At 44.3% G+C, this 24,519-nt stretch overlaps 1 protein-coding gene across 5 annotated transcripts in view; it reads right to left on the bottom strand.

Moving 5' to 3' along the window:
- Positions 1 to 1,098: 1,098 nt before the first annotated feature.
- Positions 1,099 to 24,519, bottom strand: part of LOC131369866 (uncharacterized) — a 38,067-nt gene continuing 14,646 nt past the window's right edge. Inside the window, exons 2-5 of one of the 5 annotated variants that reach the window (XR_009207346.1) lie at positions 23,107 to 23,174; positions 16,294 to 20,729; positions 16,030 to 16,097; positions 1,099 to 1,590 (exon numbers count right to left, since the gene is read on the bottom strand). The gene's annotated coding sequence lies outside the window, so the exon portion shown is untranslated. Of the gene's footprint in view, positions 1,591 to 16,029; positions 20,730 to 23,106; positions 23,175 to 24,519 lie in introns of all 5 variants that reach the window. The other 4 variants (XR_009207347.1, XR_009207348.1, XR_009207344.1 and 1 more) reach the window with 4 other exon arrangements.

Here is a 24,519-nt window from a genome sequence, read left to right as displayed (position 1 = left end):
GACTTTAAAGGAGAAGGAAATAACAACGGTCAAGTGGCTAATGATCCAGAGGAGTTCATTAATGCATTGACTGGTTTCTTTCTACTAAGGGACAGAACATTGGAAAACTTTGAACATCTATATAATACACTTGGAAACACTTCAGGTACAGAATACCTACTAACTTTGTACGATACTCTCGAATGTTTGAATAGGTGTGTTATGGTGAATATAAAATTGTTAAGAAGATTTCACAACAGACATGGCGCAGAAGCAATTTAATCTCACGACAGCTTCAGCAGCTAAAAACATACAGCTTGAAAATAATCCATCACCTCATGATTCCGGGTTTGATGAAAACCCGACTTTTTCAAGTAGTCTGTTACAACACGACTCGTGCACAACTCTGAACCTGTATTTAACCGATGCTATCAACCGACTAAACAAGAGTTTAAGACCTTCACATCAGCTTGTTAGTCAGAGCCCTAATACGGAATATAGTGTAATCATTACACCGGAGACTCACCACAACATACTTTATGAGATAAATCAGAGTCTGTTAGCATTACAGAATAGTCTAAATGAACAAGGTCATTCTACGCAGTTAAACCCCGCATTAATAGATGCAGTGAATCAGCTGAATGATAGTTTGGCCTTATCTACTGAACAAAATGTCAATGAAGTCTCTACTTCATTCATTCTCTACCTTCAAGAGATAAACTTTTGTGTTTTTTCAATAGAAACATTAACCATATACAAATATTTAAGTATATGTGTATGTGTGTGTGTTATCTGTAAGGCTGTGTGTGTGTGATTGTGGGGTTGTTGATGGTTTAAGTAACCTTCAAGAGATAAACTTTTGTGTTTTTTCAATAGAAACATTAACCATATACAAATATTTAAGTATATGTGTATGTGTGTGTATTAGCTGTAAGGGTGTGTGTGTGTGTGTGTGTGATTGTAAATTGTTGATGGTTTACGTAACCTTCAAGAGATAAACGTTTGTGTTTTTTCAGTTGAAACATTAACCATATACATTATAATAGCAGCCTTATAGGCATTAAGGCAATATTAACCATATAAACCTCAAAAAGCCTTCAAGTAGTATGAAAGTAAATAACCATGATTGAAGAGAGTGTAGGAAAATAAGTAGTTTATTATGAAAAGTAAAACAGATATGAGTTATCAAATAATAAGGACTCAGTACTTTGCACAGAGAGAATATTCACATCAAGGACGATCAGATGAGGTTGAGAGAAGTACAGGAGAGGTTGGAGAGTGAGAATGGAGAATGGTAGGAGATGGGTGACTCAAGAAGGAGATCATTGGTGGGGCCAAGTGAACCATGGGGAGGAAGAAGAGTTTGAGTAGCTTGAGTAGACTGGGAGTTGGAAATAACAGGTATTGGCATGGTTTGAGTGGACGCATCGTAAATAAGAGCCCTATGCACAATAAGAGAGGGAACTAATGGATGCTAAGGAAGATCCAGGAAGTAGGAGAATTCAACTGCCATGGAAGAGAGTTGAAAATGATGACAACACCACAGAGCACGAGTGGAGTGCCTGCAGGAGGATTCAGGTCTCAGAGACCTCATGGTTCCAGGAGATTAGGCTGAGCACAAAATAGAGAGAAAGAAAGAAAAAATTATGAAGAAAATACATAATGTTCCTGTGATTATGTTCTTGTGAAAAGCTAGATTGCAGTGACCAGTCTGACTGAGGAAATGAGCAAGACATTGTGTTCCTAGAAAGAGCGCTAGCTACAGCAATAGGTGCGAAGGGCGCTAACCACAGCAGCCAGCAGATGCGAGAGAAGGACAAGAAGTTATGTTAAAAAATAACCACAGCAGCAGGGACAAAGCTAAGTTAAAAGGTCATGCAGGTGAAACACCATGCATGAACAAGCAATATACTGACACATCAAAGTAAAGCATGAGCTAAAGATAAAGAGTAGAAAGTTAGAGTATATATATATATATATATATATATATATATATATATATACACTGTAAAAAATGTATGTGAAAATTACAGTGAAATACTGTGAAATAGCAACGGTAAAAGACTGTAAAGTCAAAAGTAGTATATCACCGTAGTACATACATCAAATTACCGTAAATAAAGAAACAGTATGTACTTTCATTTTTACTGTCCTAATATGTAAAAAATACACACTGTTACTGTGAAAATAGAAAATTTTGGTAAAATTAACAGTAAAATGCTGTAACTTCATAAACAAGTAATTACCCTAAAATCAAAGGTATTACTCTGTCTAAATTACAGATTTTGCTGATATGTTTATTTAAAAAAAAACCTTTCACCATTCAGCAAAAACATACCTTCATTTCTACAGAAACAAGATATGGAATGTGTTTGTTAAATTAGGTTGATTTTAAATTAAAATATGTTTAAATATGGATTGAATCTGATAATTAATGTGCGATATCCAGTGAAAATGATTATAGGCTGCAATTGTTTGGGTGTTTGTGGTTGTTTTGTGTTTATTTGGGTCTGATTTTGCCCAGGTTTATTTTTGTTGCTGCAACTTGTACTTCATTGAAGGCTTCACAGAAATGAACCACATCGTTGATTTAAGTGTTTTGGAGATGGTTACAAACATATCTTGTAGATATCTATCGTTTAATGCCCATTAAAGCCTGAGTTCATTTAAGGAAGTGTTAGGTGAAATGCTCTCTTATCTTTTAAAGCGCTAGTTGAGGTTGTTTCCCACCCGGTGAATGGAGAAGAATCACAATCAGTGGCGGCTGTTAACAATCTGCTGAGTGCTAATGAGACTCGTTGAGAATGCTCCAATCACATGAGGCCAAATATATAAACGCAAACTTGATTCGCTAACAAAACTGGGAGGGTTCAAGGACAATTTAAAACAAGCCAATCGGAGCTCAGCCTCAAGTCACGTGCTTTTCAAAATTTTACGCGCGCGCGCACACACATGAAAGGAACATAGTTTTTTTTTTTTTTTTTTTTTTTTTTTAAATAAATTATTAAAATAAAAAGAATTTGAAGTATTTCACTTTTGCAACATTTCATGTATGCATTTAAACTCCTGAGCGGTTATAGAGTTGGAGGAAACAACGTGCTGCCCGCTGTGATGACCAGGAACATGGTGAGATTCTAAACTCTTTATCCAAGAAGCAAACCATTTTTTTTTTTTGTATTTTAAAGATTGTAATTTTTTAATTTTTTTTTTTTGGCATTTTTGCTTTTTTGGACAGTGGCAGTAAAACACAGTGGAGAGAGATGGGATGATTTGCAGCAAAGGGCCTGAGCTGGAACTGAAGCTTGACTCCCTGTATAACAGTACAGTATGTGCTACAAGTTCTACCAGGTGAGGCACTTGATTAGCCATTTATTTATTTAATATAGCCATTTGATTGTAGTTTACAACCTAAATCGAGATGCTTGAGATGATTTTACTTTCAATTAAGGCAATATATTTCTTACTGTCTTTGTTGCTGTCATCTGCCAGCAGTTGTTCTTGAAATGGACCTCATCAATCTCTTTCCTGTTCTACAAATCCCCCCTTTTGATCAGATGCTGGTCTTGTCCAGGATGCATATTGGTAAGTGGTTGTACATTTGACCTGGTTACTGGTCAGTGTTGTAGTAAATTTGATTATTGATTACTTCAGTGGAGGCAACTGTTTGGACTTCATGTCAACAGACATAAAATAAATGCTTATGATGACTTGTATGAAATGTTTCTGAAATGAGAACTTTCTCCTTGAGACCATCAGTTATAAAAAATAACCTGCAAAACTATATTTAATTAATTAATAAATATTGCCTTCATTAATGTATAATTCATTGGAGCAAAGTTGAACATATTTGAACCACTTATTGGACAACTAGGAGGCTGTTTATCTCTCTGTAGGCATCATGCTTAAACACTGCATCAATCCAACATGTGCTTTGTGTATGATTTCTGGCTGCAGAGAGGATCATATTGGCCCACAGTAGACAACCTGCAAGTCCTCAAGCTGAACTAGTGTCAAGTCTGGACTGGTGACTTATTCCTCTTGTTCAACCAGGCCAAGTAAGCCCTGATACATAATGTTTGTTTTTCACCATGGATTATCCAATCATATGGACATGTGCTGTTTTTTCAAGATTTCATTACTAATTTGTGAGTATTGGACAAGGTATTTGATCAATTCAAACTGTTTTTAACACTGAATATGTACGTTTTCTTGCTTTAGTCTGACAATATTATTGTGCCTTGATTTACAATGGACCTTATTCATTTAGTAATTAATCATAAGTTGTTCACAGTAAAATCTAGGCAAACCAACTGTAATGCATTGTGTTGTACTGTGTTTTTTACGGTAAAATTCTGGCAACCACAGCTGCCAGTAATTTACTGTAAATTTGAACTTTACAATAAAATACTGTAATGATTTATGGTTGTGTTGTGCTTTTTATTTGAGACTGTAAATAGGTTTACAGTATATTTGTTTTACAGTAGTTTACCATAAACAGGTTTATATTCTGTCTGTTTTTTTAAGTGATTTGTTGTAAACAAACAGTTCTCAACTGAAATTTATGGTTGCTAATAAAGCATACCGTAAAGTGGTGAACAGTGTCGCCGTGCAATTTATTTATATATATATATATATATATCCCCGAAGAGTATAAAAATTTCCGTAAAAAGTCATGCAAGTTGGAGGTTTCATTAGGATTTACATATTTATTTTTATAAATCACAGTTAAACAGTTTGTATGAAAACTATGGCCTTGTATCTGTTAATTTTTTGATAAATCAGAAATTATATATTTATTATTTGATTAAAGAAGGTTCTGAGTTCGAATCTCGGGTTCGAACAGGAAGGGGCCTTTCTGTGTGGAGTTTGCATGTTCTCCCCTGCATGGGTTTACTCCAGGTACTCCGGTTTTGTCCCTCAGTCCTAAAACATGTACATTAGGTTGATTGGTAATTCTAAATTGCCCATAGGAGTGAGTGTGTATTTGTCTATTTGTGTGGCCCTGTGATGGACTGGTGACCTGTCCAGGGTGTACCCCTGTCTTTGCCCCAGTGTGCACAGGAATAGGCTCCAGCAGATCCCTGTGACCCTTATTAGGAATAAAGTGAGATCGATGGATGATTATTTGATTAAGGTAATTTATGAATGTTAAACTTAGCTCTGGTGTACTTCATCATGATTAAATTACTGGAGCTTGAGAGATCGGCGGAAAAGGAGAGAGAGAGAGAGGGCTATAGCATCAATTATTCAAGGTCACTGTTTTTAAATGTTTTGTCAAAGAAAAGATCCAAATATTTTTTGAACAATTAAATATACAGGTATATACTTTTTTCCTTCCTAATTTTTACATGAGTTACAAGTAAAATTCTCACTATATAAAGTAAATAAACAGAGCATCACTTTAGACAAACAGTGAATGAGAGTGAACTCAGCACTAGGTCTGTGTGTCTGAGTTTTCTAAAAGCTTAAATTCAAATGTTTATCAATTAGCACAAAGAAAGTATGCAATTTTAAGAAGGTATGAAATTCTAAGAAAAAAAGGGAGGATTTTTTTTGTGGATTTTTCATGAGACTTTTGCACTCGACTGCCCCAAGCCTGATTCTTCGAGTCTTTTGGTTGTCTTACTGCTGAAGATATCTTCTGAAGAATTATCTGACCGCAATACACCAAGTTGTGCACCTTCTCATCTAAGCCTGAACAGTGTTTTTTTATTTATTAGGTTGTTTAATTTTTTGCCAGTAAATAGGACTGGAGAAGACCCTGGACCACCCTGTGATGTGTCCGTTCAGGCTCTGACACCTCCCACACCACATAGAGACACACACACGCCCACCCTCCCACACCACATAGAGACACACACACGCCCACCCTCCCACACCACATAGAGACACACACACGCCCACCCTCCCACACCACATAGAGACACACACACACACGCCCACCCTCCCACACCACATATATACACACACACACGCCCACCCTCCCACACCACATAGAGACACACACACACACACGCCCACCCTCCCACACCACATATACACACACACACGCCCACCCTCCCACACCACATATATACACACACACACACGCCCACCCTCCCACACCACATATATATACACACACACGCCCACCCTCCCACACCACATAGAGACACACACACGCCCTCCCTCCCACACCACATAGAGACACACACACGCCCACCCTCCCACACCACATAGAGACACACACACGCCCACCCTCCCACACCACATAGAGACACACACACACACGCCCACCCTCCCACACCACATAGAGACACACACACGCCCACCCTCCCACACCACATAGAGACACACACACACGCCCACCCTCCCACACCACATATATACACACACACCCCCACCCTCCCACACCACATAGAGACACACACACGCCCACCCTCCCACACCACATAGAGAGACACACACGCCCACCCTCCCACACCACATATATACACACACACGCCCACCCTCCCACACCACATATATATACACACACACGCCCACCCTCCCACACCACATAGAGACACACACACGCCCTCCCTCCCACACCACATAGAGACACACACACGCCCACCCTCCCACACCACATAGAGACACACACACGCCCACCCTCCCACACCACATAGAGACACACACACACACGCCCACCCTCCCACACCACATAGAGACACACACACGCCCACCCTCCCACACCACATAGAGACACACACACACGCCCACCCTCCCACACCACATATATACACACACACCCCCACCCTCCCACACCACATAGAGACACACACACGCCCACCCTCCCACACCACATAGAGACACACACACACACGCCCACCCTCCCACACCACATAGAGACACACACACACACGCCCACCCTCCCACCCCACACAGAGACACACACACCCCCACCCTCCCACACCACATAGAGACACACACACCCCCACCCTCCCACACCACATAGAGACACACACACGCCCACCCTCCCACACCACATAGAGACACACACACGCCCACCCTCCCACACCACATAGAGACACACACACGCCCACCCTCCCACACCACATAGAGACACACACACACACGCCCACCCTCCCACACCACATAGAGACACACACACGCCCACCCTCCCACACCACATAGAGACACACACACGCCCACCCTCCCACACCACATAGAGACACACACACGCCCACCCTCCCACACCACATATATACACACACACGCCCACCCTCCCACACCACATATACACACACACACGCCCACCCTCCCACACCACATATATACACACACACGCCCACCCTCCCACACCACATATATACACACACACACGCCCACCCTCCCACACCACATATACACACACACACGCCCACCCTCCCACACCACATATATACACACACACGCCCACCCTCCCACACCACATATATACACACACACGCCCACCCTCCCACACCACATATATACACACACACGCCCACCCTCCCACACCACATAGAGACACACACACGCCCACCCTCCCACACCACATAGAGACACACACACGCCCACCCTCCCACACCACATAGAGACACACACACGCCCACCCTCCCACACCACATAGAGACACACACACGCCCACCCTCCCACACCACATAGAGACACACACACACACGCCCACCCTCCCACACCACATAGAGACACACACACGCCCACCCTCCCACACCACATAGAGACACACACACACACGCCCACCCTCCCACACCACATAGAGACACACACACGCCCACCCTCCCACACCACATAGAGACACACACACACGCCCACCCTCCCACACCACATATATACACACACACCCCCACCCTCCCACACCACATAGAGACACACACACGCCCACCCTCCCACACCACATAGAGACACACACACACACGCCCACCCTCCCACACCACATAGAGACACACACACACACGCCCACCCTCCCACACCACATAGAGACACACACACGCCCACCCTCCCACACCACATAGAGACACACACACGCCCACCCTCCCACACCACATAGAGACACACACACGCCCACCCTCCCACACCACATAGAGACACACACACGCCCACCCTCCCACACCACATAGAGACACACACACGCCCACCCTCCCACACCACATATATACACACACACGCCCACCCTCCCACACCACATATATACACACACACGCCCACCCTCCCACACCACATATATACACACACACGCCCACCCTCCCACACCACATATATACACACACACGCCCACCCTCCCACACCACATATATACACACACACGCCCACCCTCCCACACCACATATATACACACACACCCCCACCCTCCCACACCACATAGAGACACACACACGCCCACCCTCCCACACCACATAGAGACACACACACGCCCAACCTCCCACACCACATAGAGACACACACACGCCCACCCTCCCACACCACATAGAGACACACACACACACGCCCACCCTCCCACACCACATAGAGACACACACACGCCCACCCTCCCACACCACATAGAGACACACACACACACGCCCACCCTCCCACACCACATAGAGACACACACACCCCCACCCTCCCACACCACATAGAGGCACACACACACGCCCACCCTCCCACACCACATATATACACACACACCCCCACCCTCCCCCACCACATAGAGACACACACCCGCCCACCCTCCCACACCACATAGAGACACACACACACACGCCCACCCTCCCACACCACATAGAGACACACACACACACGCCCACCCTCCCACACCACATAGAGACACACACACGCCCAACCTCCCACACCACATAGAGACACACACACGCCCACCCTCCCACACCACATAGAGACACACACACACACGCCCACCCTCCCACACCACATAGAGACACACACACGCCCACCCTCCCACACCACATAGAGACACACACACACACGCCCACCCTCCCACACCACATAGAGTCACACACACGCCCACCCTCCCACACCACATAGAGACACACACACACGCCCACCCTCCCACACCACATATATACACACACACCCCCACCCTCCCACACCACATAGAGACACACACACGCCCACCCTCCCACACCACATAGAGACACACACACACACGCCCACCCTCCCACACCACATAGAGACACACACACACACGCCCACCCTCCCACACCACATAGAGACACACACACGCCCACCCTCCCACACCACATAGAGACACACACACGCCCACCCTCCCACACCACATAGAGACACACACACGCCCACCCTCCCACACCACATAGAGACACACACACGCCCACCCTCCCACACCACATAGAGACACACACACGCCCACCCTCCCACACCACATAGAGACACACACACGCCCACCCTCCCACACCACATATATACACACACACGCCCACCCTCCCACACCACATATATACACACACACGCCCACCCTCCCACACCACATATATACACACACACCCCCACCCTCCCACACCACATAGAGACACACACACGCCCACCCTCCCACACCACATAGAGACACACACACGCCCAACCTCCCACACCACATAGAGACACACACACACACGCCCACCCTCCCACACCACATAGAGACACACACACGCCCACCCTCCCACACCACATATATACACACACACGCCCACCCTCCCACACCACATATATACACACACACGCCCACCCTCCCACACCACATATATACACACACACCCCCACCCTCCCACACCACATATATACACACACACCCCCACCCTCCCACACCACATAGAGACACACACACGCCCACCCTCCCACACCACATAGAGACACACACACGCCCACCCTCCCACTCCACATAGAGACACACACACACACGCCCTCCCTCCCACACCACATAGAGACACACACACCCCCACCCTCCCACACCACATAGTGACACACACACACGCCCACCCTCCCACACCACATATATACACACACACCCCCACCCTCCCACACCACATAGAGACACACACACGCCCACCCTCCCACACCACATAGAGACACACACACACACGCCCACCCTCCCACACCACATAGAGACACACACACACACGCCCACCCTCCCACACCACATAGAGACACACACACGCCCACCCTCCCACACCACATAGAGACACACACACGCCCACCCTCCCACACCACATAGAGACACACACACGCCCACCCTCCCACACCACATAGAGACACACACACGCCCACCCTCCCACACCACATAGAGACACACACACGCCCACCCTCCCACACCACATATATACACACACACGCCCACCCTCCCACACCACATATATACACACACACGCCCACCCTCCCACACCACATATATACACACACACGCCCACCCTCCCACACCACATATATACACACACACGCCCACCCTCCCACACCACATATATACACACACACGCCCACCCTCCCACACCACATATATACACACACACCCCCACCCTCCCACACCACATAGAGACACACACACGCCCACCCTCCCACACCACATAGAGACACACACACGCCCAACCTCCCACACCACATAGAGACACACACACGCCCACCCTCCCACACCACATAGAGACACACACACACACGCCCACCCTCCCACACCACATAGAGACACACACACGCCCACCCTCCCACACCACATAGAGACACACACACACACGCCCACCCTCCCACACCACATAGAGACACACACACGCCCACCCTCCCACACCACATAGAGACACACACACACGCCCACCCTCCCACACCACATATATACACACACACCCCCACCCTCCCACACCACATAGAGACACACACACGCCCACCCTCCCACACCACATAGAGACACACACACGCCCAACCTCCCACACCACATAGAGACACACACACGCCCACCCTCCCACACCACATAGAGACACACACACACACGCCCACCCTCCCACACCACATAGAGACACACACACGCCCACCCTCCCACACCACATAGAGACACACACACACACGCCCACCCTCCCACACCACATAGAGACACACACACGCCCACCCTCCCACACCACATAGAGACACACACACACGCCCACCCTCCCACACCACATATATACACACACACCCCCACCCTCCCACACCACATAGAGACACACACACGCCCACCCTCCCACACCACATAGAGACACACACACACACGCCCACCCTCCCACACCACATAGAGACACACACACACACGCCCACCCTCCCACACCACATAGAGACACACACACGCCCAACCTCCCACACCACATAGAGACACACACACGCCCACCCTCCCACACCACATAGAGACACACACACACACGCCCACCCTCCCACACCACATAGAGACACACACACGCCCACCCTCCCACACCACATAGAGACACACACACACACGCCCACCCTCCCACACCACATAGAGACACACACACGCCCACCCTCCCACACCACATAGAGACACACACACACGCCCACCCTCCCACACCACATATATACACACACACCCCCACCCTCCCACACCACATAGAGACACACACACGCCCACCCTCCCACACCACATAGAGACACACACACACACGCCCACCCTCCCACACCACATAGAGACACACACACACACGCCCACCCTCCCACACCACATATACACACACACACGCCCACCCTCCCACACCACATATATACACACACACGCCCCCCCTCCCACACCACATAGAGACACACACACGCCCCCCCTCCCTCACCACATAGAGTCCCACACACACACGCCCACCCTCCCACACCACATAGAGACACACACACGCCCACCCTCCCACACCACATATATACACACACACGCCCACCCTCCCACACCACATATATACACACACACGCCCACCCTCCCACACCACATATATACACACACACCCCCACCCTCCCACACCACATAGAGACACACACACGCCCACCCTCCCACCCCACATAGAGACACACACACGCCCACCCTCCCACACCACATATATACACACACACGCCCTCCCTCCCACACCACATATATACACACACACGCCCACCCTCCCACACCACATATATACACACACACCCCCACCCTCCCACACCACATATATACACACACACCCCCACCCTCCCACACCACATAGAGACACACACACGCCCACCCTCCCACACCACATAGAGACACACACACGCCCACCCTCCCACACCACATAGAGACACACACACACACGCCCACCCTCCCACACCACATAGAGACACACACACGCCCACCCTCCCACACCACATATATACACACACACCCCCACCCTCCCACACCACATATATACACACACACGCCCACCCTCCCACACCACATAGAGACACACACACCCTCCCACACCACATAGAGACACACACACGCCCACCCTCCCACACCACATAGAGACACACACACGCCCACCCTCCCACACCACATAGAGACACACACACACACACACACACACACCCTCCCACACCACATAGAGATACACACACACACACACCCACCCTCCCACACCACATAGAGACACACACACGCCCACCCTCCCACACCACATAGAGACACACACACACACACACACACCCTCCCACACCACATAGAGATACACACACATCCAGCCTCCCACACCACATAGAGACACATACACCAACCCTCCCACACCACATAGAGACACACACACACACCCATGCTCCCACTCATGTGTCGACGCCCAGTCGCTCCTCTAGATTTGATGATCTGTCTTGGTACTGAATTTGTGTTTTGTTTACTATGTTGCTCACTTATGACACCTGTGTTATTTTTAAATTCCTATATTTAAATCCCTTTTGAGGAATTAAGCTGCCATTCTATAAAGACCCATGAACATACAGTGTGGGTAGGGAGAACCTGGAATGCCATTTTTCATCCTGATGGACACAATAGTCCATGTCAGACTGCAGCTCAACGTACCTCCTATGTTATTTTTACAGATTGAACTAATGCTTAGAGCAGGGGTGTCCAATTTCATCCTGAAAAAGCCATTATGATGCAGGTTTTCGTTCCAACCATATAAAAGCCACACCTCATAGTATTTTGAAAACTAAGGTCAACTGATTAAACGTGTGGAATTAGGTGTGGCTCCTACACCCACACTGACTCTGTGGATACGATTGGACTCTCCTGGTTTAGAGGGTCTAGCTGTTTAAAGTGTGTCTCACTATAAATTTCCCTACAACTAAAAAGTACATGCTTGTTCTGATCCCATTTGACTTTGATTACTATATTAATAATTTGGCTCATCCTAAATAACAGTGAGAACTTTGTTGTTTTCGCCTGTTATATATACACATCTCAGTAACGGGACAAAGCTATCACCAAATGGTTGATACTCAATATTGTTTGTGTGTACATACATCATGTTAAAGCCTGCATGAATATCAGCAGAATTAAGTGCATCTGGTTCTCGATGTTTTAACAGACCACCGCCTTCATACAGAGCACATACACTATATTGACAAAGGTTTTGGGACGTCTGCCTTTACATGCACATGAATGTAATATGGAGTTGTCCCGCCCTTTGCAGCTATAACAGCTTCAACTCATCAGGGAAGGCTTTCCACAAAGTTTAGGAGTGTGTTTATGGGAATTTTTGACCATTCCTCTAGAAGCATGTTTGTGAGGTCAAGCACTGATGTTGGATGAGAAGGCCTGGCTCACAGTTTCCCCTCTAATTCATCCCAAGGGTGTTCTATAGGGTTGAGGTCAGGAGGTCAGGCCAGTCAACGTCCTCCACACCAAACTCTCTCATCCATGTCTTTACAGACCTTGTTTTGTGCACTGGTGTACAGTCACGTTGGAACAGGAAGGGGCCATCCCCAAATAGGGGAAATTTTCAGCAGTAGGCCACCAAAAGACATGATGCAGCACAGTGCAGTCAAGTGCAAAGGCTACTAGGCACCTCCTTCTTTTAATTTGCATAGACCTTGGCAATTTCCCATTATTTTTCAGTTGAGCCTGCAGGCTAATCTTACTCATCAGACTAATCTTGGCTCATGCTCTACTTAACTGTGCCAATATATTGCTTATGTTTAGTATGACATTTACCTGACCACTATTTCCCCTTTTCAACATGACCTCCTAACCCTTCATTTGTACATGCTGCTGTGGTTAGCCTTCTGCCTTGTTATGCACCCGTTTGTCTAGCCTGCACTTTCATCCAGGCTGGTGATAGCCTTGCAAAAATAAATATATATTTAATATATATAATGGTTCTCTCGCACTATATTTTGTGCTTAGCCTAATATACTGGAACTATGGGATCTCTGGGACACCTATGCTCCTGCAGGTACTCCACGCATGCTCTGAGGCACTATCGTCGTTTTCAACTCTCCTATATGGCAGTCTAACTCCCCTACTTCCTTGACGACCTCTGCAGCCCTGATCTTCCTGAGCATCCCTTTGTTCCTTCTCTCATCATGCGTCAGGTTCTTACACTCGACACCTCCACTCAAACCTTGCCAGTGCCTGCTATTTCCAAGTCCCAGGCCTCCCAAGCTAGTCAAACTCCCATTCTTCCCCATAGTCCCACCTGTGATTGTAGAATAATTTTATTAATCGGGATATGAAGAATCAAGTATACCCAGCATGTTTGCATTGGAATGTGACCATATATGGTAACGTAAGCTGGACCTAGGCAGAGTGGCCCCACCGTTTGTATACTCAAGGCGGCCCCAAATAAGAAACAGATGTGATGACGTGTGGGAATGTATAGTAGAAACTATTGGGAGTTGAAGCATATAAAATGGGGAAGATAGGTTAGAGAGGCAGTTGCTTTGCAATCAACTCAGGCTGTTATTGCTTGATAATAATCTGAGTGATCTCCCTATACTTGTATTAGAAAGTCTGCCGAACGGTATCTTGAACAGGCTCAAAATTCCACTCCTCTTACTCTATTTCTCATGTGCATGAGCAAAATGGGGTGGGATTTTGGTTAGTTTGTTAGTAAAGGTGCCATTTTCTCTTTCTACTACTCCTCCTCTATCTGGGTGATAGACACAATGTTGTTTTAAATCAAATCCCAAATATTTACTGACTAGTTGTATTGCGTAATTGACGAATGAGGTTCCATTGTCAATGCGAATTTTGTCCGGAATTCCCCACCTAGGGATGATTTCAGCTATCAGTGCTTTTGCTACTGCACTGACATCCAGTTTTGATGTTGGAAAGGCTTCTACTCATTTACAGAACATATCAACTATGACAAGGCAGTATCGTTTAACTTCACTTGGTCTCAATTCAATGAAATCCGTTTATAAATGTTGGAAAGGCCGTTCTGGTGGTGGGTGTGCACTCTATGGGGTTTTAACACTCCTGCCCACATAACACATTTATCACAAAAACAATTTTGGGGTAATTAGTAAAGCCCTTAGTGAAACAATACAAAGATTCTGTTATACATCCCTTCTTTTCACACATGGTCTAGACCATGAAACTTTGCCTAGTACGGGAACAGTTTTCTTGGAATAGTTTTCTTTTATCACACATCCTACTTTCTTTCAGGTGGCTCTTTCTTCTGGAGTGGATGTGGTCTTCAAGTTCGTCGAGATCAGCTGTTGGGGTAGAAGTCTTAGACGTGTCAAGAATTTCATTCATTGGTTGTTTCGCTGCTGGGGTCTGTGTGTTTGGTGTGTGCTTCACATTTACAAACAGCAATAGCTTTAGGTAAAGCGATAGCATCCAAGAGATGCCTGAAGAGGTTAGGAAACTACTGTGTTTCCACAGTGTGCCAAAATCATGCACTACTCCAAATGCAAAATCTGTGATGATGTTTACTGTTTTACCTTGTGCCAATTTGCATGCTTCAGTGAGAGCTATTAGCTCTGCCTCTTTAGCGGACAGATATGATGGGAGCTGTCATGGTTGTAGTATGTCATGTTGAGTTACTACTACATAACCCACACAGTTCTGGCCTGTGTTTGGAATAAACAGTTCCAGGTCTGGATTTTGCAATGGCTTACTTTCAGGTCTGGCTTAGGACCACAAATTTCGTTAACATCAACACAATTGTGAGGCTCACCATCCACATCTGCTGGGAGAAGAGAGGCAGGGTTAAGATGGGTGTACAACGTTTTACTGAGAGGTTAGGTATCTCTAATAAATCTGTGTTGTATCCCAGCCATCTAGCTACGATCATATATGCTGTTTTCTGTTCTAGCAACAGCTAACTTCATTGTCATATCCTTCTAACTCAGATAAGGAAGGATCGTCAGGTATTGGGTCACCTAGGGCAGTTTGCAGGCACATGTGTTGAGAGACAGGCGTAGGGGTTTGGACAATTGTTGTGAAGTGCTCGCTGTCTCACGTAATCTGGTTCGATGCTGTCTTCATAGCTCGGTGTTGGTGGAACCAGCAGGGCTGGGGAATGTCCATCCAGGTTGTTATCTAACAGACTTAGGACAATGGAAAGAAGTGTTATGTGCAAGTTTGGCATTATAATTTTTAGGTTTTGATTTTCGTGCTCTATTACGTTCTTCATTCACGCACATTTCATAGGTTGCCCAATCCACCAGTTTCTTCAACTTTCGTCCCTTTTCCTTTGTTTCTAACTTTTTCTTTTAATATTTCCAGCTGTCTTCTTTGGAAAGCCACACTCCCCCATTCACCCACAATTAAATACTGTTTCACAGATTTTGGTCCATAATTGAGTCCATTAATCATGCTGACCTCTGTTGCAAGTACCAGTGTTTTTCCTCTTATATTACTTCAAAATGTCTGAGAAATATATTTTATTCACCTTATAACTAGGGTTTAACTCCGGTGGTTCCTAATTTCAGTTCGTCAACTGCAATGGCAGATTTTATCCAAAAATCTAGCTAAAATATACAATCTGAATAGGAAATATTACTATTTCAATTCGACTGTATTTCAAATGGCCCCATAGCACTCGTGACAAAATCCAAGTTTAAATTTTGTTACACTGAATATAATTCACAGACATAAATTCAGTTACATACTTAAATAGATATATATGATCTCAGCATTGAACAACATAGTGAATCCAGGTCCTGTCATGCTAAATGCCAATTCTGTGCTTCAGATGAAGTAAAGCCTTCAAGGTGTTGCATGATGCACTTCCCTGGACTCTACCAACAGCTCAGTTGTGAGGTCCCATCTGGGGTGCCATAGAATTGTGGTGGAAACCCATCTAAGATTAGTAAATAAAATAATAGAGAAGTCAAGTACAAGCAAGAACAAAAACTTTATTCTCTGCAGAATGATGACTGTCACATGCACATTAAGAATGAGCATGGAGAGTGGACTTTCTCTTTCTCAGATGCTTTTTTTATAGCACACTCACACAGCTACCTGCACATTCTGTTCTTTTCCATACTATATAAGGAGGTTTTTTGTTTTGTTTTAGCTGTCTCTGGAAATTGTCTCTTTTGCCCTAACTGCAAGTAACAACACCTCTCACATGATCAGCACGTGTTTCACTCACACACAAGTTTCAAACACACACAAGATCAGAAATATGAGGTCACTTCATGATGCAGAAAAGCATGTTCATGCTCTAGGTTGACTTACTGTAATGCCTTACTGTCTAGATGTTCCAGTAGAAGAATAAACAAGTTCCAGTTAGACCAAAATGCAGCAATCCTAATTAGAACCAGAAGATATGATCACTCCTACCTTATGCACACTGCATTGGCTCCCAGTCAAATTTTCCATTGATTATAAATTACTATTACTGACCTAAAAAGTACTAAATGGTCTTGCACCATAGTACCTGAGCGATCTTTTGTTTTTTATGATCTGCCACACCTACTTCGATCAAAAGTTGCAGGCTATTAGGTAGTACCACAAGCAAAGGCTACAGCAGGGGGCAGAGCTTTTTCAGGCAGAAAACACATTTGTTTAGTCAAGCTTTTAATGTATATTTTCTCTTGGGTAAAGGAGCGGATCTGGAACGTTCATGGGCATAGAGTGTTTGGTGTACTGGGATGTTTGGATGCTGTCACCTTACCACCCTTGCAAGTCGCTCAGGTTTGCTGACTGTAAAGTGGTTGGACACTTTATGTCCTGGGAAGCCTTCATGACTGTCACCTTCTGGCTCTCCCTTTTAGTTATGTTGTCATAGCTAGTCTTGCTGGAGTCCCTGCCTGCACTTTGCACATAATCTACATTGTCTTGAAATATCCTATGATCACAAGCATACCTAATTTTTTTTTCTCTCTCTCTTTGCCTTTCTCTGTCGAAAGATTTGTCCCACTCCTGGGCTCCCAGTGTTCTGAGTTTCCAGTGTGATCACTTCTTTCTGGACCTGCCTGATTCATCCAGATGCTCTAACCCAGGTTGGAGTTTTGTCTCTTGGTGGTGCTCAATGCTGCTGGGGATAGATCTGCATGGACAGCCTGTGACCCAGGGGCCTGCTGTGGACAGAACCACTTGGAGACTTTCAAGCTGTCTATGAACTGCTGTTGCATCAATCTGCTTGTGGCAGGAAGAAATAAGTCTATAAGGAATTCAGAAACTACACGGACCTATTATTTGCTCAAAAGGTTGCTGTTGTAAAAATGTGGTCGCAAACAAATTGAAATATGCATCTAACCCCACATGAGATGTTGACAGGCCAGTCAACTATGCCAGTAGCCTTCACAAGGGCACCTTATAACAGCCCCTCCTTGAAACAGCTCAAGGTCAAGTTATGTAAAACATATGAACCCAAATCCAAAGAACTCTGTATTCACAGGTTTGCCAAGCAACTCATGGCACATGGGTGGAGGATCCACTTCTGGATGTAGAACCCAGAGACTACATCTATATCAACTCAATTCAATTTTATTTGTATAGTGCTTTTAACAATGGAAATTGTCTCAAAGCAACTTTATAGAACATAAGAAATATATATATCAGAGTAAACAAGTAAAAGCATTTGAAGGAACCACACCATGAAGGTGTCCCTTTAAGGTGGTGTTGGCCAGTGGTGTAATGTAACAAAGTAAAATTACTTCGTTACAGTACTTAAGTATTTTTTGAGAGGTTTTGTACTTTACTTGAGTTTTTATATTTCTGTCAACTTTTACTTCACTACTTTTTTTGAAACAAATTCTATACTTTTACTCCGATACATTTTCTGTTTGGCATTTTCGTTACTTACTACAAAAAAAAACCTGCTTCCAAATTTGCGGTAAAGGAAGTTTGTGGTTAGTGATGACTTTAGGCTATGTTCACATGTAGCTGGGTAAAACTTTATTACCGGTTCTGGTAGTTTAACAACAATGGTGCGTCGCATGAAAGCGATGTCCTTGACATGCAAAAATTTCATTGTAGAATGTAGAAGTCCAACCAGGTCTCATCCAAAACCTCCATCGCTGTTTGCGTTATCGGAGTTTTGTATGCAACAGCAGTGAGCTCCGTAATTACATTCCAGATCTTGTATGACCGTAATGTATGAGTAACCGCGCGTGTATGTGCACGCATGTAAAAAGTCCAGTAAACAACGTTAACACAGTCAGTAGTTCACATAAGTCTGCTATTGCACAAAATATCTTCATAAACAAAGCTGACCTCAAATCAAGGAGACCGGCACACAGACAATGATGTCAATTCATCAAAATCTCCGCTTCCCCTGTCCACACTACACCACTGAAAACGGTGAGTTTTGGAAAATCTTCACTTTGGCAGAAGTTTTCCAAAAGGTCTGTTTTCAAACTGTTCTCAAACTGCATTAGCATGTGGACGAAAGGTCAAAATGCAGAGAAAAATCTCCCTTCTTAAAAATCCCGGGCTACGTGTGGACATGGCCTTAGTTACAAGCGCACATGTATGGAAACACTGATACTGTACAGTTCATTACAATACAGTTCTAAAGGCCTCTTCTTTATTTCATGCAAGTCTTATTTTTTTGGTGCACTTATTGAGAAGTTTAAGAAAGAAAGCAATACAGAATAAAATTCATAATTCTCCAAATTATTACAGTCTTGGCCTCCTGATGGTCCAGCGGCAGGATCCCGCGTTCTCATTGCTGCGGCCCGGGTTCGATTCCTGGGCAGGGCGCCACCCCAGCTGCTGAAGAGTTGACTCTCAGTGCCAGTCCCAAGCCTGGATAAAAATGGGAGGGTTGCGACAGGAAGGGCATCCGGCGTAAAAGCTGTGCCAAATCACGCGGGTCGATTGATCCGCTACAAACAGCGGACCCTGCAAGTGTGCAGGACAAAGTCTTGCTTTTTTTTATTAATTTACTTCTACTTTCCATACTTGAATACATTCATGAAAATACTACTTTTGATACTTAAGTACAGTTTATTTCAGATACTTTAAGACTTTTACTCAAGTAGAATTATAATGGTTGACTAACTTTTACTTGAGTCATTTTCTAACAAAATACCTCTACTTTTACTCAAGTATGGCTTTTGGGTACTTTATACAACACTGGTGTTGGCAACCACAACTGCAGTAAGAGTAGAAGGTAAGGAGCACTGGTATCATCTCAATCACTGTTGTTGTATGGCAGGGAACAGCCTTTTGTTCGAAGCTTCTAAGCCCACAGAGGTGCAGTTGAATATAGATTCTGGCCCAAGTGATGAAGATCCATATGGGCCAGGGCCCTCATCAAGGAGCGGCCCAGTGCATCACACTCGGGCACAGACACGGAGGCCCTCACCCCAACACCGGAAACTCCAGTGGAGCCTCAGAGGGACAGTGGACCGCAGCCATCCTATGGCAAACAAGGCACACCATTAGCTAATGAACCCATACCTAACTTACCACCACCAAGTGTGCCAGAAGTATCATCAGGGAGCAGAAAGAACTTTGTACATTTCCGGCTTATGTCTCAACTTCGTTACCTCCCGCGGAAGTAGTGGAAGGTCTTTACAGGTTCAAATTCTCAAAATATAAAATTCTCAAAATATAAAGTAAGTAAATAGAACATCACTGGCATAATTTGAATTCATGCATGTATAAACTACTCCTGTGTCTACTAACATGGGTTTTTTCCTTCTATCTTCATATGTAGCATGGGTTCTTGTTCAGCATTAGTTGTTAAAATTGGTAACTTATCTCCTATAGGATTCTCTGGGCATCCATAATAACCATGTTTAGGGTTCACTGGGCCTTGAGCTGGACCCTGAAAAGGCTGCTGCCACCCTCCTCCCATCACACCCCCAGATGGCTGTGGCCATGGATTTGTGGGGCACATTGCTCTGTTGTGTCCAGTCTGTCCACATCCCCAGCACACTCCTGGTGGAAAGTTAACACGGATGTTTCTTTGGCCTTTTTGAGGCTGTTTTGCTCTCTACCCTTTCTGCTCTGGTTGTTGGGTATAAACTTTGAAGATGGGTGCAGGAATCTGGTGTGTAGTTGGAGTGAGTGCTGCAGGTGATGTCATTGCTGTAAGTGGAGCCGGTTGGATGGTTGGGGGGGTGTATTGACAGGGGCTCTGACATCTGCTCTGCTTCCTCTTTCCGTATTGTATCTCGGACTTTTTTCTTATGTTTATTTGTCAGTTCTTCAAGTTGAGTCAGTTTCTCCTGTAGCTCTTTTTCTTGGGTTCTTAGTTTCTGCTCATTCTTTCTTAAGCCGACCACATCTTCCAGCTTGCACTTAAAGGCTGTGGCATGGCATTTATCACAGCCGGTCTAAATAATGTAGCCAGTAATGGATCTCCCTCTGAATCCCCCTCTGTCTCGTTTCCATTTTTTCAGTTGCCACTGAACGTACAGTGTTGGGTTCTCTTAATGCCTTGGGATGAACTCTAGATGGATGCTTGGCACGCAGGGCCTGTCACAGGGCAGGGTGGTAAGCATCGAAGACAATTCTATCCATGCAATGTGTATCTACCGCCTCGGTCAAGTCAGAGGCTTGGAGGATTTCTTCCATCTTTCCTCCTGCCAAGATTTTTGCTACGTTAAGTCCCCCACAGATAAAAGTTTATCAGCAGTCTTTTATCCACTTCCCACTCCTTCATGGATGTTAGGAAGGTGAGTGACAACCCCATCAAGGTGCTGTGTACAGATTGTCCCTGTGTGCCTTGAATTCAAATTGGGAATTGTGGAGCTAAGGGCCTAAGTCTTCCTGCATTAAATGATAACTCCTCTTCACCTTCATTCTCTTTACTGTATAATAATCTACTTCTAGTTTTCAACACTTTATCTGTCACACTTCCTAGTTGTCCTGGTGTTTTAATGGTCCTATCTTTCTTCACGTATCTGTACTCATGCATCCTCTTCTATTCTTCCCTCCTTTTCTTATGTTTTTTCATCCTCTGTAAATCTGCCTTTACATCTTTGTAACAGTCTGAAGGTGTGATTTCCTCATTATCAGTTTTCCTATCCTGTCTCTTCTTTGGTTTCACATACAGCTCTCTATCACCTTCAGCTAAATCAACATGACCTTCCATCTGCATTTCTCCTTAAACTTCCACTGTTCCCTTGAATACTAGGATTGACCTTCCAGGGGCACACATGGGTGTGGTGTAGCCGACCCCTCCCTGCTGTTATTCTGTGCCTCGCTGTCTGACCTTATGTTTTTCCTCTCCTTTTCTCTTCTCCTTCTTTCTTGAATAGAGCTAACACCTCTCTTTCTTGCTGCCTTTTTACTTCTTTCTGCATACTCTTTGTTTCTCACTGTAGTCTTGTCATTTTTTTTTCAGAATTTCCATTTCCTTCCTTTGGCCATTTTGTCATCATACTTTCAGTTTTCTTTTGCCATTTGTTTGAGATCTTAGTTATAAGGTCTTTAAACAACGGATGTTTCAACACGAATGTTTCCACAGGAGAGGCTGCCATTATGTCATGTAGTCTCTGACACCACAACTTTAACCTTATTGCTTTTACTTTACGCTTAGGAAATGGTTTTTCCTAATTTAACAGGGACAACCAGGTAAACATACAATGATAAAAACACTGATAAAGTCATTGCATCACAATCAGTGTTCCTTGAGATCAATCTGACCCCAGGCTGTTTAAGCTGTATAAAACACAAAGAAATATTCATCTGATTTGGTTGTTTTGGATAATAATGAGGTCATTATAACAATTTTCTAATCTTCAACAACATCCCTTTGCTTTACGGCCCTAACCTAAAAAACATACCTGTGGTATTGCGAGAATCACTGAGAGGTCACACGGCATGCTGGAGGGGAAAACATTTCTCAGCGACCCTGAGGAAATGACATGTTACTATCCTTGATAACAGAAATTGTACTACTTTCCAAATGTTAATAAATAATTAACAAAAATATGTACTTAGAAATAAAATAAAACCATTAAAACAAAAGGTCAATCAGTGAGATTTTATGGTGATTTGTAAATATTTCTATAGTCATGCAATAGAAATTCTGGGTGTTTAGGAGAATGGGGTGGGTTGGGGCTATGCTTTAATTAAAAAAACTAATTAGGTAGTCAACAAAGAAATATAAGTTAGCTGACAAGTTGGGGTGAAATTGACCCCAAGGGCAAAACATGTTTATAATTTTGAGGATAACAGAAGGGTTAATTATTTTAACAATCAAATTGTTTGGAGGATCTGATTCACAACGATAACATGATAATATAATACCATATTAGTTGGTGTGTAGCTACAGTGAAAATCTGTATTGAAGTGACTACATGGATTAAGGACATGCCATACAAAAATTCATCCAACAATTGTTTCTAGTGACACCTAGTTATTCTGCCCTTCAGTGCTGAATGTTAAATCATATCTAAAAGAAAACTCTCTCTGAAAATAGCAAGATCTTTTTTTGTTTTCTCAGCAAGAAATCTATTTTTTTTTTGTTATTTGCTGACATTTATTTCTAGTGGAAATTTTAGCAATGGAAAATATCTCTATACCTAAAATGGCACACGTCCCAGACATTATCTCATGAGAAAAGCAAAAGAACAGGAAGTACAAAGTTTAAACTGTCTCCAACACACACTCTGCTGGTTTCACAATAGCACTTGGTTTTGCAGACAAAACACCCATCAACTGATTATAGAAGTAAATGCCCTTGCAAATCTTAACTAAGACTACTTTAAGATTGGATATTTCATTCCCGTATTAGTCCACTGCTCAACTAACAAGAGATAAAATAATGATATTTAAGATTTCCTTGTTGACGATTTGGCTGGTTTATTTCTGCTATAATTGACAGGTCAGTGTGATAGGAATATAAACATGTGACCACCTTATGTGTATACTTTACATCCAACAATGGATCTTATGTTGTTGTACTTTACCTCTACTTTACTGTACTGGACCTTAGTGTTACTCCAGCTAAGAATGATGAAGAAAATTTTAAGAGAACTCCAATCAATTCAGAAAATTCAGATGAATGCTCAATCTGGTAAACCAAATCCAGATGTGAAGATATACTCAGAAAGTAGCAGTGATCAACCTGAAGTTGAAGGATTAGTTAGTTAGTTCCTGGGATAAACCTTCACAATAAGAAATATATGATCCAGCACTCTTCTACAGCAGCATACTTCCAACATATATAATTAGTTTCTTAATTATTTGTGTTA

This window comes from Hemibagrus wyckioides, linkage group LG19, assembly GCF_019097595.1.
Source record: "Hemibagrus wyckioides isolate EC202008001 linkage group LG19, SWU_Hwy_1.0, whole genome shotgun sequence".
Classification (NCBI taxonomy): domain Eukaryota; kingdom Metazoa; phylum Chordata; class Actinopteri; order Siluriformes; family Bagridae; genus Hemibagrus; species Hemibagrus wyckioides.
The sequence above is the reverse complement of the archived record's forward strand: the minus strand, read 5'-3'. Positions and strand labels throughout refer to the sequence as shown.